This window comes from Hermetia illucens, chromosome 4, assembly GCF_905115235.1.
Source record: "Hermetia illucens chromosome 4, iHerIll2.2.curated.20191125, whole genome shotgun sequence".
Taxonomy (NCBI): domain Eukaryota; kingdom Metazoa; phylum Arthropoda; class Insecta; order Diptera; family Stratiomyidae; genus Hermetia; species Hermetia illucens.
In genome coordinates this window covers 60,476,437-60,491,726 of record NC_051852.1, presented here as the reverse complement: position 1 = coordinate 60,491,726, position 15,290 = coordinate 60,476,437, and the positions used below count along the sequence as shown (strand labels likewise).

At 39.7% G+C, this 15,290-nt stretch overlaps 1 protein-coding gene and 1 long non-coding RNA gene across 3 annotated transcripts in view; one reads left to right on the top strand and one right to left on the bottom strand.

Annotated features, from left to right (window-relative positions):
- Positions 1–15,290, top strand: part of LOC119653504 (serine-rich adhesin for platelets) — a 123,119-nt gene that overhangs the window by 63,733 nt on the left and 44,096 nt on the right. The gene's annotated exons all lie outside the window — the stretch shown is intronic.
- LOC119653507 lies at positions 147–722 on the bottom strand. The gene is made up of 2 exons (XR_005249709.1): positions 493–722; positions 147–397 (listed from the first exon to the last, which is right to left on the bottom strand). It is a non-coding gene; the product is annotated as an uncharacterized LOC119653507 (long non-coding RNA).

The following is a 15,290-nucleotide window of genomic DNA, read 5'->3' as shown; positions in this document are numbered from 1 at the left end:
TTCGGATTCAACTACGTCCATCTTCATAAAGTCTAAGAAACATTTCCTTTTTTATGATTCTGCTGCGGGGACGAAGTTCCATCAAGAGAGTTACTATATTAGCATATTGCATCAAATAAAAATAAATAAAAAATAAAAAAAATGCCTCTTTATAATTTCGTTTTAATGTTTACTGTCAATGATTTTGTGAAAAGCTAGAGCTGTATTTCTAAACATTTGGTTCACTTGTTCGGAGTTGTATTTTTAATTTTTTGAATAGAATTTCTTCATTCTAGAAAAAGTTCTACAGAAAGCTATAGAGCCAAATACCGCCGATTTTTTTATTCTTAATTTGAATCTTGAGGTCTTCGGGCGCTCATACATTTTTCAAAATACCTCGGCTCAATCCTTAAGAAAACTGGTATTAAACTGATATTAATAAATGTGGTTGCCATTTACCCCTTGGCGGGAAATAGCATTTCAACTACACCTACACGCACCGTTCGTAGTTACCTGAAATGCGCCTCGCCTGTTCTGTGCCAAGTGCCCTTGGGGTGACCCACCCGGCGTCCATTTTCAGAAAATGAAAATTTAATTCGTTACAAAAATTTGACAAAATTCTGAACTTGAAATAGAAAATTCTTACTTTGAAACGGAAAATTTTGGATTTGAAATGGAAATTTCTGATATAATCGATTGGAACAGTTTGGAGATTTTTGAAATAATTTTTTGAAAATTGTCAATTTGACTTACAAAACCGATATTCAGGCCCGTACGATCAATTTAGTTGCTTGCATATGTGTAAAACAAAAACTTATTTCTATCTTTCTGTCATACCCTATTTTCTCGGAAGCGGCTAAATTTATTTTCATGAAATATTGGCTTGGCAACCTCTTTACATGTAAGGCATGTCATGATTTCGTGTTAAGTGTAAGAGGAGTGAAAGGAGGGTGCACAGTTTCTTTGAGAATATGATCATAGGAGTATCAAGTGAAATGCACAGTTCATTTGAGCAGATGTCAATATTCGCTGCAAAGTTAATTTCTTTTAGTTCATAAGGAATCCAAATACTACGTACCCAATAGCATCAATAACAATACTACGAATAGCATCTTTGAGATCAAACTTCCCAGTACCAAATTTCTTAAACCAGTTTTGGCACTTACGTTTGTATGGGGCATCATTTTATTGCAGTACGGAATTTACTTAAACTTTTTAAGTTGGCTGTTTCTATTCTGCGTTGATATACGGGGTTCACGTCATCCGTAACAATGTGACTGCCGTCTACTGTACACTCTTTGCGTTGGTCGATGAGTATTTTTAGAACTCACCTTGCGCACAATTTGTGGTATCCAGGCTGTTCTGTAACAACTCTGTTGGCAGAGGTTTATGAAAAATGCATAAAATCTTCGGCCAACATTAACCGTCACTCGTCGATTGCTTTGAAGTTTTTGGTTTACTTGATCAATGATGCTATTGCTTTGAATAATGAACTTGCCGATCCGCTCTTCATCGTGTAGGTCTATTCACAAGGTACAATACACGATGAATTTCAGCAGCCGAAGATCTTTTCGGAACCAAAAATCTAATCACACTGTGTACTTCACAAATGGTATGAGAAACTGGCTGGAAAGCATATACTGAAACAAACCCTGCATGCGCGAAACTGTGTTCAGGCCTACTAACATTTGAATAGAAGAAGATGACTCGCTTTTGCATACAAAGTAAAGAGTACAATTGTCGCCAGCGATCTGACGAGCCGTTCTAATCAGTTTCATTTTATAGAATCATACGACGCTATGTTTGTATCAAAGTTGGACAATTGAACTTTACTGGCGTCGACATCGCGATCCCTGTGATCAGTTCACGTCAATTTTCAATTTGTCTCGTTTGATTTTGGAGACTGAGGCAAGTTTTCTCTCAGGAGCATATCTTAAGTTATTGCGATCAGATCAAAAACGCCGTTAAATTTCAAATGGGACAACTACTATCACATCGCAGAAAAAATTCAATCACCCATATGTTATATATGTACCTTAAAATCTCCTCACACACAGTTTCCCGACTTCTTTTTAAGGTTTTATGTAAAACAAAACCTTATTAAAATTGGTTTGCTGTCTGTCTGTCCGTCTGTATGTCTGTCACACGCGTTTTTCTCGGAAACCGTTGTAGAGATTGACATTAAATTTGGTGGCAAGGTGGTAACTGTGAACGCTCCAACATACAATGAATTACATAATTCTACATCGAATTTAAGGGGGGCTCCCCATACATGCAAAGGGGGGTGAAAATTTTTTTTTTTCATCAAATATAGTCATGTGGGGTATCAAATGATACCAGACCAAATGATGGTCTTGATTTCCCGGTCTTAGTTTTGACATTTGTTGGAAAGGTTGAGAGTGTGGGGGATCGAAAGTGATCATTTATTTAACGGAGTCGTTCTCCGAAACTACTCAACCAAAAAATCTGAAAAAATCAAGACGCTGGCACCATATGGTGGCTAAGCTCCGAAATACCCTCCATACCGATATCTATTCAAATAATGTTAATAGTAGTATATTACTATAGTTTTTAGTAATTGGTTGCAAATCCCCCCTAAGTTCATGCTGGCACTACGAATAACAATATAACAATGTAGGGAATAACATAGAGCATGATTCTACCAACTTTTGTGGAAATCACATTATTACAAATTTATAATAGGTCAAAGTTGTCGTTTCTTTGCAAATTCAATACTGGGTGTTGATATTCTAACATAATATGTGCATATATTACGTCTTACGTGTAATGGGGCAAATGCACACCCAAATGTCGTTATAAAAGAAATACGCAAAACCTTTCATACCTGAAGCGTCCAGCTCCTGGTTTCCCGACTTGTTTCTTATTAGGGATTTATGAAAAACACAAACCTTTTGAATCAGTCGCGTTGTAATGTGCACAGGTTGGAGTACACTCAGTGAACATGGGATGCAAAAACCAGAGAAGGCCAATTTTCGAAATTTTACAGACGGAAGAACTAAAACTCATTTATTCTTGTGTTGAAAGCAGCCGGCATACATAGGTGGAGCACAGGGGAGTACTAGGTTCAGTTCCTGAGCGGTGGAAGTCCATCAATTAACTTGTTTGTCTTTCCAACTGAGTATCAAATGAATACATATATAGAGATGATTTAAATACATATATATGATGTGTAAACTAGGCAAAAGCCGTTTTAAAGACCGGTTCTTGCACAAGTCGCTCAAGACAGGGCTTGTAAAATTATTTATTTATTTAGTTAGTTAACGCCCCGAATCGAATACATGTAGGTGTGATTCTTACCTTTATGGTCAGTCCAGTTTGTTGCACTCTCATCAAATATGTTATAAATCATTATTAATCTAACTGCTTCCATCAACTACTAACGCTTGTCTCCTTGAAGTCAATTCGAGACAACAAATACTTGGCTGACAAACTTTCTGAGCTTGCATACCTCCACACTCATAATTACCCAAAGGGCTCGAGTGAACTAAATATGCAAATTGTTTACACAACGAGAAAAGCCAGCAAATTTCACATTGCACATATAAATCTACATATTTATGTTATACTATATGTGCATGTTATGTAGACTATCTGTGTAGTACCCCCAGATACATTTGACTAACTTCCGCATTAAATTTCAACAAAAGTCCCTTCTGGGGCAAATACACATGTCTATTTATAAATACAAACTACAACCAACCAAGACAAACTACAACCATCCTGAATACGAAAATTAGTTGCAAGTTGCGCGGGAGCATCGGATAGAGGCTACAACATTTGAAAGTCAAATGAAAAGCGGAAGGAAAATGCGCTTTATGATTTCCTTCTCAGATTATGTCATGTCATGGGTATTACGAGTAAGAAATTCAATGGACCTTCACAATGACATTGTATGTTATACTAGTGTCTTCGAAAATCTATTAAGTTTGCTAAAGAAAACCGTGATTTTTCCACAATGAAGGATGAGTCTGCAATCAACAATAGTTCTTATGTAAATGCTAATAAGCTTGTAACCAGAATTAGTTCAAATGGATTAGCATTTTTCATACATGCCAACGCAACTATGACCATTGTTTACATGCCGTATGACTTGATCCAGTAGCAGTACAGACTTATCGACAGATGACTGTAGGATTTTCATATATTATATGCCCACATATAGATTTTCTGTATATATACATATATTTTTCAAGAAGATTTGAAATTCAATCATTTAAGAAATTTAAGCTCCTAGTCTTAGAATCGGATCGAGTTTCCTTCAATTAATCAGACTTTTAACATTGACTTTGCCGATATCTTAACGGTAAGAGTTTACATTACTTGGCTGGTGCAACTTGAACCACAATGCTTACCTTCCAACGAATAAAGCTTTGGTCATAACTTTATGATACTAAACATTCCTCCTATTTTGGTCCTAGTTCCAAACTGAATCACTATTTGTTTTAAACTTTTTCCACATACGTAGTTTTTGGTATATCGAATGCGACTTATTATCATATATTTCTAAAATTTTGTAGAAAACAAATTTTCGGTTAACGATGAAAAGCGGAAAACTGTATCCAGTTCCCATCTTTAGATTTAAAAATTATTAGAGGTATAAAGAGATTTTCTTTGACGTCTACAAAAAATGATTCTTGAAAGCTCAACCCACCCCGCCTGCAAGAAATCGCATTCAATGGATGAAAAAGGTCCATAAATTGTTGGCAGTGGCCCTCTTTGCAGAAAGATTCAAAGAGAAGGAAGGGTATCTCATCCACACTGACATTAAGAACAACTGTCAAACACCAAGCAATTAAATGAAACTGTGCACTTTCCATCCTTAAGAAAAATTTCAGGCTAACTAGCGTTGGGAAGTTTGCAAAATTCATTCGTCGAGGCTTGATTCTGACCAATTCTGACTATTTTCTTAAGAGGACTCTTCGCAGTCAGCATTTGTTTTATTTACTAATTCGATGAAGCCATCTCGCACAATGATTTGTTTTTAAGTTCTTTTTTTGTAAAGGCAAGTCCGGAAATTTCGTACAAGTCACTGCTAATAAGAAGAACAATGCATTTTCCATAGGAATTGTATTTATGACACGATGTTTTTCCGAATACTTTTTGAGATTGTTCAGGCATTTATTGTTGAATTTGCTAAATTGCCTTTTGTTTTATTCTCGAGACCTGCCTTCAAAGGAGCGCATTTAAACTTGACAAGCTTTTACATTCCGACTGGTCGAAAAAATCTCCTGAAACTTTGAACACGTTTATCAAAACTTCCATCAAAGTTATTGCAAAACTTGTCATTATCGCCGGTTTCCGAGATTTGTCCACATTAAGTCGTTTTTTCCAATGTTTGAGTTAAAAAAAATTAAGGCAGTTTTGAATTTTTTAATTGACTCCGTTAGTACTAGCACGGGCCATAATTGCTAGTGTTCCAAATAAAACTACATTTATACTTTCTTCTTTGGGTCTACGGTTTGGTAAAAAGCGCAGGAAAAGTTCGAACAAATCGGGAAGCCGAAAGGAAAGATCGAACAAATCTCAAACAAGCCGGAAAGCCGGAAGCTAGACGCTTCCGGTATGAAATGTTTAGTTTGATTTTTGTGACCGTAAATTTGAGTGCAGAGCTATCCTATTTGTGTATATTTAGCATGTTAAACTACTTTAATGTGATATTGCTCTTTAGTATTTTGCGTTGGAGTAAATTTACGAAGAAACGAAAATTTTGAGCTACTTTAACTTTAATGTAATGGTATAATTTTGATCAAACTTGCGGCTATCATGCTTACTACAGTCTATATTATCACGAATTTTTGTAACTCTAGGATAACCTTAAGAATGGTTTCTAGTCAATTCCCCCTAAAACATAATAATATACTTTTAATAACTTAATTTGAGTAGATATGGATATGGAGAGTATTTCGAGGCCTGGACACCGTATGCATGATGTTTTTCAGATTTTTCGGTTTTGTAGTTTCTGAAAATGGCTCCCTTAAAGAAATCATCACTTTAGACCCTCCGTATTCCCTGCCTTTCCAACAAGTGTCAAAACGAAAAGTACTAATCGAGGCCTTTCATTTGATATCCAACATGACTATTTCCGGCGAAAGAAAAAGGTTTACCATCCTTTTGCATTTTTGAGGGTTTCCTTTAATCTCAACATAGAAAGATGCAACTTACTGCATGCTCACAGTTCCCACATTCCCACCAAATTTTGTGTCAATTGGCATAGCCGTTTCTGAGAATAGTGCTTGTGACAGACAGACAGATTCGAACTGATTTTAATACTACAAACAAACCTTTAAAAAGGACAATCATCATCATTATCACCGGCGCAACAACCGGTATCCGGTCTAGGCCTGTCTTAATGAGGAATTCCAGACATCCCGGTTTTGCGATATCCCTAAAAGCTGTCTGGCATCCTGACCTACGACATCGTTCCATCTCAGGCAGGGTCTGCCTCGTCTCTTTTTCTACCATAGATATTGCCCTTATAGGCTTTCTGGGCTGGATCATCCTCATCCATACGGATTAAGTGACCTATTGAGCGGGATTTTATTTACAACCAGACGGCCATGATATCGCTCATAGATTTCGTTGATATGTAGGCTACGGAATAGTCCATCCTCATGTAGGGGGCCAAAAATTCTTCGGAAGATTCTCCTCTCAAACGCGGCCAGCTTTGACCCTGTGGTGAGATGTTTCGAACGGAACAGTTTTATTTAAGCTGAAATAGGCTCTATTGCCTGCCAACAACCGTGCACCGATTTCATCGTCGTAGCTGTTATCGATTGTGATTTTCGAACCTAGATAGGAGAAATTATCAACGGTCTCAAACTTATAGTCTCCTATCTTTATTCTTCCCGTTTGACCAGTGCGGTTTGATGTTGTTGGTTGGTCGGTTTTTGGTGCTGACGTTGCCATATATTTTGTCTCCCAAGATCTCGCTCCGATCGCCGCCTGCTCGATCTGGATGAAGGCAGTTTGTACGTCTCGGGTCCTTCTTCCCATGATGTCAAAATCGTCAGCATATGCCAGTAGTTGGGTGGACTTGAGGAGGATGGTGCCTCTTGCATTTACATCGGCATCGCGAATCACTTTTTCCAGGCCCAGGTTAAAGAGGACACATGATAAGGCATTCATTTGTCGTAGATCGTTGTTGATGTCGAATGGTTTTGAGAGTGATTCTGCTACTTCTATCTGGCCTCGCACATTGGTCATGGTCAGCCTAGTCAGTCTTATCAATTTCGTCGAGATACCGAAGTATCTCATGGCCATGTACAGTGTTTCCATTGCTATGCTATCATAGGCGGCTTTAAAGTCGATGACAATATGTTGCGACTGATGTCCACATTCCAACAGTTTTTCCATCGCTTGCCGCAGAGAGAAAATCTGATCTGTTGCTGATTTGCCTGGAGTGAAGCCTCTTTGGTATGGGCCAATGATGTTCTGAGCGTATAGGGCTATCCGGCCTAGCAAGGTAGTGGAGAATATCTTATAGATGGTACTAAGCAACGTGATACCTCCATGATTGCCGCACTACATGGTATCTCCCTTTTCATGTATGAGACAGATAATACCTCTCTGCCAGTCGTTAGACATTGATTCGCTGTCCCATACCTTGAGCACAAGTTGATGAACCATTTGGTGTAACTGATCGCCAGTAATTCCATCGGCTCCTGGCGACAAACGATTTTTGAACCGATGAATTGCACGGACTGTATCTTCTATACTTAGTGGTAGCAGTATTTGTCCATTCCGTCGGAAATCAGATTTTCCTCTTTGTCTCTTGAACATCGAGGTGTGTAAGGCTTCACCTTGCTAACTTGTTGGTAAAACTTTTGCGCCTGTTGCGGTTGCCGCCTGTACTTTTCGAGTTCACAGACTTGTTGGTTCTCCCAGGGTTCCTTTTTCCGTCCGTAGAAGACATGGTTAACATCTATTATAACTTTCTTAATTATAATAAAATTTGCACCAAACTATACAATGCCATGGTCTGCGTCGCTATGAAATATTTTTCTCATTTCGTTGCTTTATGATGTCTTACGTCTAAACAAAGCTTTTTAAAAGCTAGTTTTATCTTAATATCTATTTACCAAATGGGTGGCTATTGCAATTGTTTAGTCATCCCAATCTTCTCTCCAATTTTTATTCCATTTTTTTTTCAAGTCGACCCATCGACTAGCATATGCTGGCGATATTGGCATTAAGGGAGGAACAACCTGAAATGAACAAAATGCCTTTATCCAGATCGAGCAGGCAGCGATTGGCGTGAGATCTTGGCCTACAGATTAATGAAGGCAAGACGAAATACATGATGGCAACGTCAGCACCAAAAACAAAAGAAACAACAACATCAAATAACACTGGCAAACTGAAAACAAGAAAAATAGGTCAAACAACCGAAAATAGCTATGACGACAAACGGACCCTGTTTCAGCTTATAAAAACTATTCCACTCGAAATCTCTCACTATAGGATCGAAGCTCTTCCCAGTTCTCATGCATTCCACGAAGACTTGGCATATTAGAAAGAAAAATTCCGTCATCTAGTCCTTACTAAGGCAGGCCTAGGCTGAATAGCGACTGCTGCCCCGTTGTTGATGAATTTTCATTAAAAACGCGCGAGATGGTTGATTTAACGTACTTAAAACTAATTAAAACTACTAAAAACTTACTCTAGCTTAACACTACTATGTACTCATAATAGCACGTGCATGCTTTTCTGCACATTGTGCGGGCATTGTTCCCCAGACACCCTGTGCGGGTTGATGTAAATAGCGCGGAAAGCGTCGTGGATTGCCCCCTTTTCACAATGAGAGAGCTCGAAGAAGCGGTTCTCACTATGAAAAACAGGAAGGCGCCAGGTCCTGATGGCATCCTGGCGGAAGTTTACAAACTGGTGTTCCGCCAACGGCCAGAATTGCTGCTTGAAGTGTTCAACGCGTGCTTGAAGGAAGGCATTTTTCCTTGTCGCTGGAAAGTGGCCAGACTCGCGTTGATCAGTAAGGGTAAAGGAAACCTGGAGCTCCCGTCTGCATACCGACCGCTGTGTATGCTTGACACGGCCGGAAAAGTGCTCGAGAAGCTCATCAGGGGTAAACTCGCTGAAGCGATCCGTGCTGCCAGGGACTTATCCGCAAGACAGTTCGGATGCGTTTAATCGAGCCGGGGCGCACAGCCGCCGATCTCGACGGATAGTGCTCCTCATAACGCTTGATGTCAGAAATGCCTTCAATTCCGTAAGATAGACAGATATGCTAGGCACACTAGAAAACTCCTTTCACGTGCCAAGCTATCTCTTGCGGATATTCAGGGATTATCTGAAAGACCTCTCCTTGCTCTATGAGATGCAGAGGAGGATGGAAATCACGTCGGGAGTAGCACAGGGATCCCTCCTAGGGCCGGACCTCCGGAACGCTTCCTACGATAGTCTGCTGAGACTCGATATGCCCGAAGAGTCGCGCCTGGTCGGTTATATGCAGACGACGTTGCGGTACTTGTTGCCGGACGCACTGTTGAACAGGCGCAAAGCAGACTTGGCATATTGATGCGACGGGTAAGCGGATGGATGACTGCTCACGGTTTCAACCTTGCGCTGGAAAAAACCGAAATAGTCATCCTGACCAGAAGGAGAATCCCGGACCTTGCGTCCCATATCGATCGGCGAGTTGACTGTAGATTCAAAACCAGCGACTAAATACCTTGGTTTAACACTCGACTCGAAGATGAGCTTCTTCGAGCAAATCAAAGTAGCAGCGGACAGGGCTGAAGTCGCGGCCTTGAGTCGCTAATGGCGAATGTCGGGGGCCCTATATCAACTAGGAGACGTCTCCTCATGGGAGCAACGCAGTCCGTTCTTCTCTATGGTGCGGAGGTATGGGCTGAAGCCCTTGACAAGGAGGTGCATCGTAAACGCCTCGCTCAAGTGCAGAGGCGGGGAGCTTTGCGAGTGGCGTCTGCCTCTCGCACCGTCTCCGAACCGGCTGTAATGTTGATTGCGGGAGTGATCCCCGTTGCCCTCCTTGCCAAGGAGCGCAAAACTATCTATCGCCGTAAGGGCCAAAACTTCGGAGAAATGCTTCCCTGTGAAGAACGTCAACGCACCCTTAGCGAGTGGCAACTTTCTTGGCAAAATGAGCCAAGGGGCAAGTGGACTGCGCGGCTCATCAACAAATTCGACCTATGGTTGAATAGAACGCACGGTGAGATTGATTACTTTTTCAGTCTTACCTGCACAGGATTGGGAAGGCGCGATCCCCTGATTGTGTGTTCTGCAATGGAGTGGCGGATGACGCTGAAAACACCTTTTTCTCTTGCGAGAGGTGAGACGGCCTCCGTCAGCAACTTTATGCAGACGCAGGGGAGCTCTCTCCAGACAACATTGTCAGAGAGATGCTGAAGAGCGCTGGCAGCTGGAATCGTATTGCGCATTATGTTCGGGCTCTTCTAGTAACGTAGTAACGAAGAAGATTAAACTCGACCGGCGGAGGGATCGGACGGTAAGGGGTTCCTTGAACTAACAACAACTCCCTTCCTCCCCTCCCCTCCCGTTGGTGAAAGGAATTCCCTGACTTGAAGGCTCCCAAAGCCGGGAGAGTGGGAGGGCTAGCCCGAAGTAATGTGCTTAGCGGTTCCAGGCTAGTTCTCTGATGACAGGCAGGGGTTTCGTTGGTATTCCACCAGCGTGCTGTTGCGAGAGTCCAACACTCTGTGCGTAAACGCATTCACCTAACCTACTCCCAAAAAAAGGGGGTCATCCCGTGTGTCGGATCCGCGGAATCGATTTTTTTTTTGGCATCAATTGTATCTAGATATAGTGTAGAATATATGGATAAAGTGCTTTTTTGATATTCGGAGTCATTCGGAAATTATAGTGTTCAACAAGTGATCGTATTTGTCGGTCCGAATGACGCTAAAAGGAGAAGAATTGAAGCCAAGGCCTTCCATGTGTTTCTTCAAGAAACCTAAGGTTTATGGACTACGTATAGCAGATTAATGGTCAGTTAAGGTTTTATGGCTAGAAATCGCATTCTACTTTTTAAATGCGTTTTTCACGAAACCGCATATTGAAAATCGGCTGCCACCATAGCTCAAAATCTATCCAACCATTTTCAATTTTCACGACTTATTCAGAGCATATTTCTACGGCCCGCAAACTAGGATAATTGCGATTCATTCAATAGTTTTTTTATTCATTGAAGAAGCCGTAAAAAAACGCAAAAATTCAAAAAAAAAAAGTTTAGCAAGTCACCAAAAATTTAGTTTTTAATATTTTTTAATAATCCTAATTTGCGGACTGCAGTTAAGTCTCTACGTTAAAATGCCGTTTACCTTTTTTCTCTGAGACGATTGCACCGCTATCTAGCAGAAAAACACCTTTTCTTGGAGATGGATGTATAAATTGCTCCGTATTTCAATAACTAACTATGTGATCGGGCTTGGAATTACTATGCACGCTCAAGATATTAATAAATCTATGATGTAAAATTCGTATTTGTATCTTTCTCCAGTTCTTCACAAAAAATTTCTAAAAAAAGCCAAAAAAAAGGACTTCACACGGGATGACCCCCTTAATTTCTATGAATTCTTACCAGGCCAAGAGAATCAAAGAGGAGGACGATATTCGCTTTTAAGCTCGTACTCATAATTTAGCAGGGCCTTAGAAATGTGGCTATGCGGGTCGTTTTACTCTGCTAATAGAGTTGCCTGATTAGCGGGTTAGGCATGGTCCGTTGTTCGTTCAAAAGACCTTTTTCAGGTTGGGAAAGTATTTTCGAAGTAATGTTTTTTCCAACTTGATAAGTTTCCGAATTGGAAGGCAAGCTGGTCCAATGTCTTAGAATTCGGCTTCTAATGAGGGATAGCACTACTTGTTTGAGGAAAATTGTTCAATGGAACACCCACTCTATATTTTACCGCTACAGAATTACAGTATTTTTGGTAACTATTGTCAAAACAGCTTGACCTGCTCAACAGAAATGTTCTATTACCCCAATCATTTAATTCTAGATTTGATACTATGTTCGGAAACTACATAAAATTTCATATAAATAGATACTTTTTCATCACGTTAAAGATGTTCATACTTAAAATACAATATTGTAACGGTACAATAAATTGACATAAGTTGCACCATTATGTTAACTTTCGAATGGGAGATTCCGCATTAAATGGGAGAAAACCTAGTATTTTCCCGGCAAGAGATCGGAGAATTCATTCTCCACAATGACAAATTAATGCCTATCGTCGAAGAAAATTATTGCAATTCTAACTGGAACTAGGGCTCTATTCTTGATTTTATTTTATAGTTTATAGTTTATAAGTAAGCCCCTCTGCCCATACGGATTCAAAGTCCTTTTCATGATGTAACATACAACTTAGGTCGCTTTATTTTTGATCTTGAAAACAGTACGACATGGGTGCTTAGTGCGTGTTACGTTCCGTATTTGTCATGGAATGCAAACTAGTAATCAAGGATAATGTTTTTGGAATTGAAATAATGGATCAACCAGATTGCCCATGCTCCCTCTGGGCCTAAAGTTGCTTGACTCATTAAAGGTAGTGTTTTCCAGGTAGGAGGAAAGTTGCCACTACTTATGCAGTTCTACTGTTAAAATATTTTTCAAGGCGACTCTGGGTCTGGCTCTCGTCAAGTCCGACTAACAGTCAGGTATTTGGTTAAATCGATGAGTTGAGATACACTCTGAAATGTTGCGAACCCACTGGCTTGAATAAAGAGGAGCCGTCATGCTGTATATGACTCGAATTTATCCAAGTCTATGTGAGTAAAGGATCTTACTGGTTTATTATTTGTTTTTGCAGTTGGGAAAACGATGAAGGTTTAAGTTCAGTTGCAGATTGGCAAGGTTTTAAAAATATAATTTGAAGCGTAATATGGTTTCCTCAGAAAGAAGTCGCTGATGGTTTTGTCGCTGAATCTGGCAAAAGCGTATTGAATTTGTTGAATAAGAGTCTTGAATTCATTTGACCTGGATATTGTTCAAAACTTTTATGTCTTGGCTTAATTGTTCAGTTAGAAAATATAATTTCATGTAGACGGAAAATAAAATAACCCACCTATCATCCGGGATTTTCACTACTGTCGCCGTAGTGGGAAAAACTAGCAGGATCATCTCCTCAAAAGGATAGTGCTTTTAGGCTAAAAGGATTGCATATCCGAGAAATGAGGCATTAGCCTCGGTCTTTGGATGAACCCCGAAACGCAATGGATGTATGTTTTCAGGGTATCAATCAACAATTATGTAGTGCCATGTTGAGAGTTTGGAATCAGGGACGCGGAGCAAAATATTTGAATGTTTAACTCCGTGGGTTTACAATAAGGTTAATAGCAATGTAACTGAATGGATATTCCCCGCGTGGATGTCTTTTTGTTCACTTCACACACCTGTGCACAATGAATATCAAATAATTACGACAACAAGCTATTCTGGGTTGGGTGGATTTTGATGATCATAATAAGAGCTCAACAATATTGAATACGCAGCGTTAGCAACCTGAAATCGTTGAGTGGTATGCACGAGGGACCTAAAATAATAATAACCACATTTGATCGATTTTCATTAATGGGATCAATACATTGCGTAATTCGTTTATCGTTGGTCTACTAAATTCTATTCTATTTTTGAGTCATCCATCTAGCCATCGGTTTCGGATTCATTCTCTTTCCAGGATCTTGGTATCATGGATGTCGTGTATTGACTATTTGGCTCGAAATATACTTCGACTGTCATTGGTGCACCTATTACTGCTGAAGTTTTCAGTCAAACTTATTCTTGACTTGCTTTCGCTACAGTCAAAAATAACTGTTGCTGATGCAATTAAAATGAGCATTTCATTCCAGTTGTAAACCCGACCTGGTTTTACATAGTTAATGTTTATCATACATATTAATAGAAAAATTGAAAAACTGATCAACTGCCTGTCTGGTGATTCCAGTACCACATGAAACTGGACGGCTGTCAGGTTGCCTTATGAAGAATTTCGGGCACCCATTTTTATGAATGTCGATTCGCCGGATTTGCACCAAACTCGCATTGTTTGTAAAATTAGTATGTTAGACTGTTCACTTTAGTGTGATGTTATGTTATGTTTTATTCGCAGTTAATTTGCACAAAATGGACAGCATTATCTATAATACGTTTGTAAATCACGGTGTGATTTCCACCAAACTTGGTGGTATCATGTTCCAGGTAATTCCTCAAGGTAAAATCTGAAAAATGATATGAACGGGAATGCAGTTGGTTTGTTCGACTTTCACAGGCCTCCTGATCAATTTTTGAACTGTAGAAGGGAGTTGTGTGCCTGGAGGGGCTGGAAAATGATAATTTTTTCACGGGCTCTTCAGGCCGTTCTCAGAAACCACTCAACCGGAAAATCTGAAAAAAAAATACGAAACTATTACTATACGGTATCTAGGCCTCAAAATAACCTTCATACGGATATATATTTTAATAAAGTTAATAATAGTATATTACCTCTTGTATTTTGAGGCACAGGCACCATAGCTTGGCAGCTTGGTATTTTTTTCAAATTTTTCGATTGAGTAGTCTTTGAGAACAGCCCGTGAAAAAAATTATCACTTTCCAGCCCTGGCACTTTCCCGTTCTGGAACAAATGTCAATAGATGAATAGAACGCCTAAGACCAACAAACAAAACGCATTCCCATTCATATCCCCATGACCGAATTCGAAATGATTAGTGTTATACGGTGGTAGAAAAACCAAACTCTGGAAGAAGGAAACACTCATGGCAGTAACCCAAAGCTCTGAGGTTAGTTCAAAAGTTGCGAGGAAGTCATGAACCTCGTTATCACAATAGAGTTTTTCTAATAAAGAATTGAACTATGAATTGGATCAACACCACCGAGAATGCCGCATTAATGCTGAAAAGTATCGGAAATAGCAAAGAATGCTCCGAAACAGTCTAAATACAGATTGCAACGCTTTCCCTTAAATACAACCGGTAGTACTTCCTGTACTGACATGCACTATCTCAAAATCAACACGAAATAGGAAAATTTCACTTTTTCTCTAATCAATGCAGACAACATACATACATTGAAAACTGCTAGCTAACAACCATTTCTGGAACAAGGCCAATGGAAGCTTCATGTTCATGCCAAAACGGATATTATTAAAACCGTCTTCTGTCCTTAGCGTTTCCACTTTTAATATTCCAACAGTTCGCTCTCGCTTGTTGTATCATTGCTTTTTTATGAAAGCTTTTCAAATGTTGAGGGAACGTTAAATGACGTTAGGAACAAACGAAACCACTTAAGGAGGAGA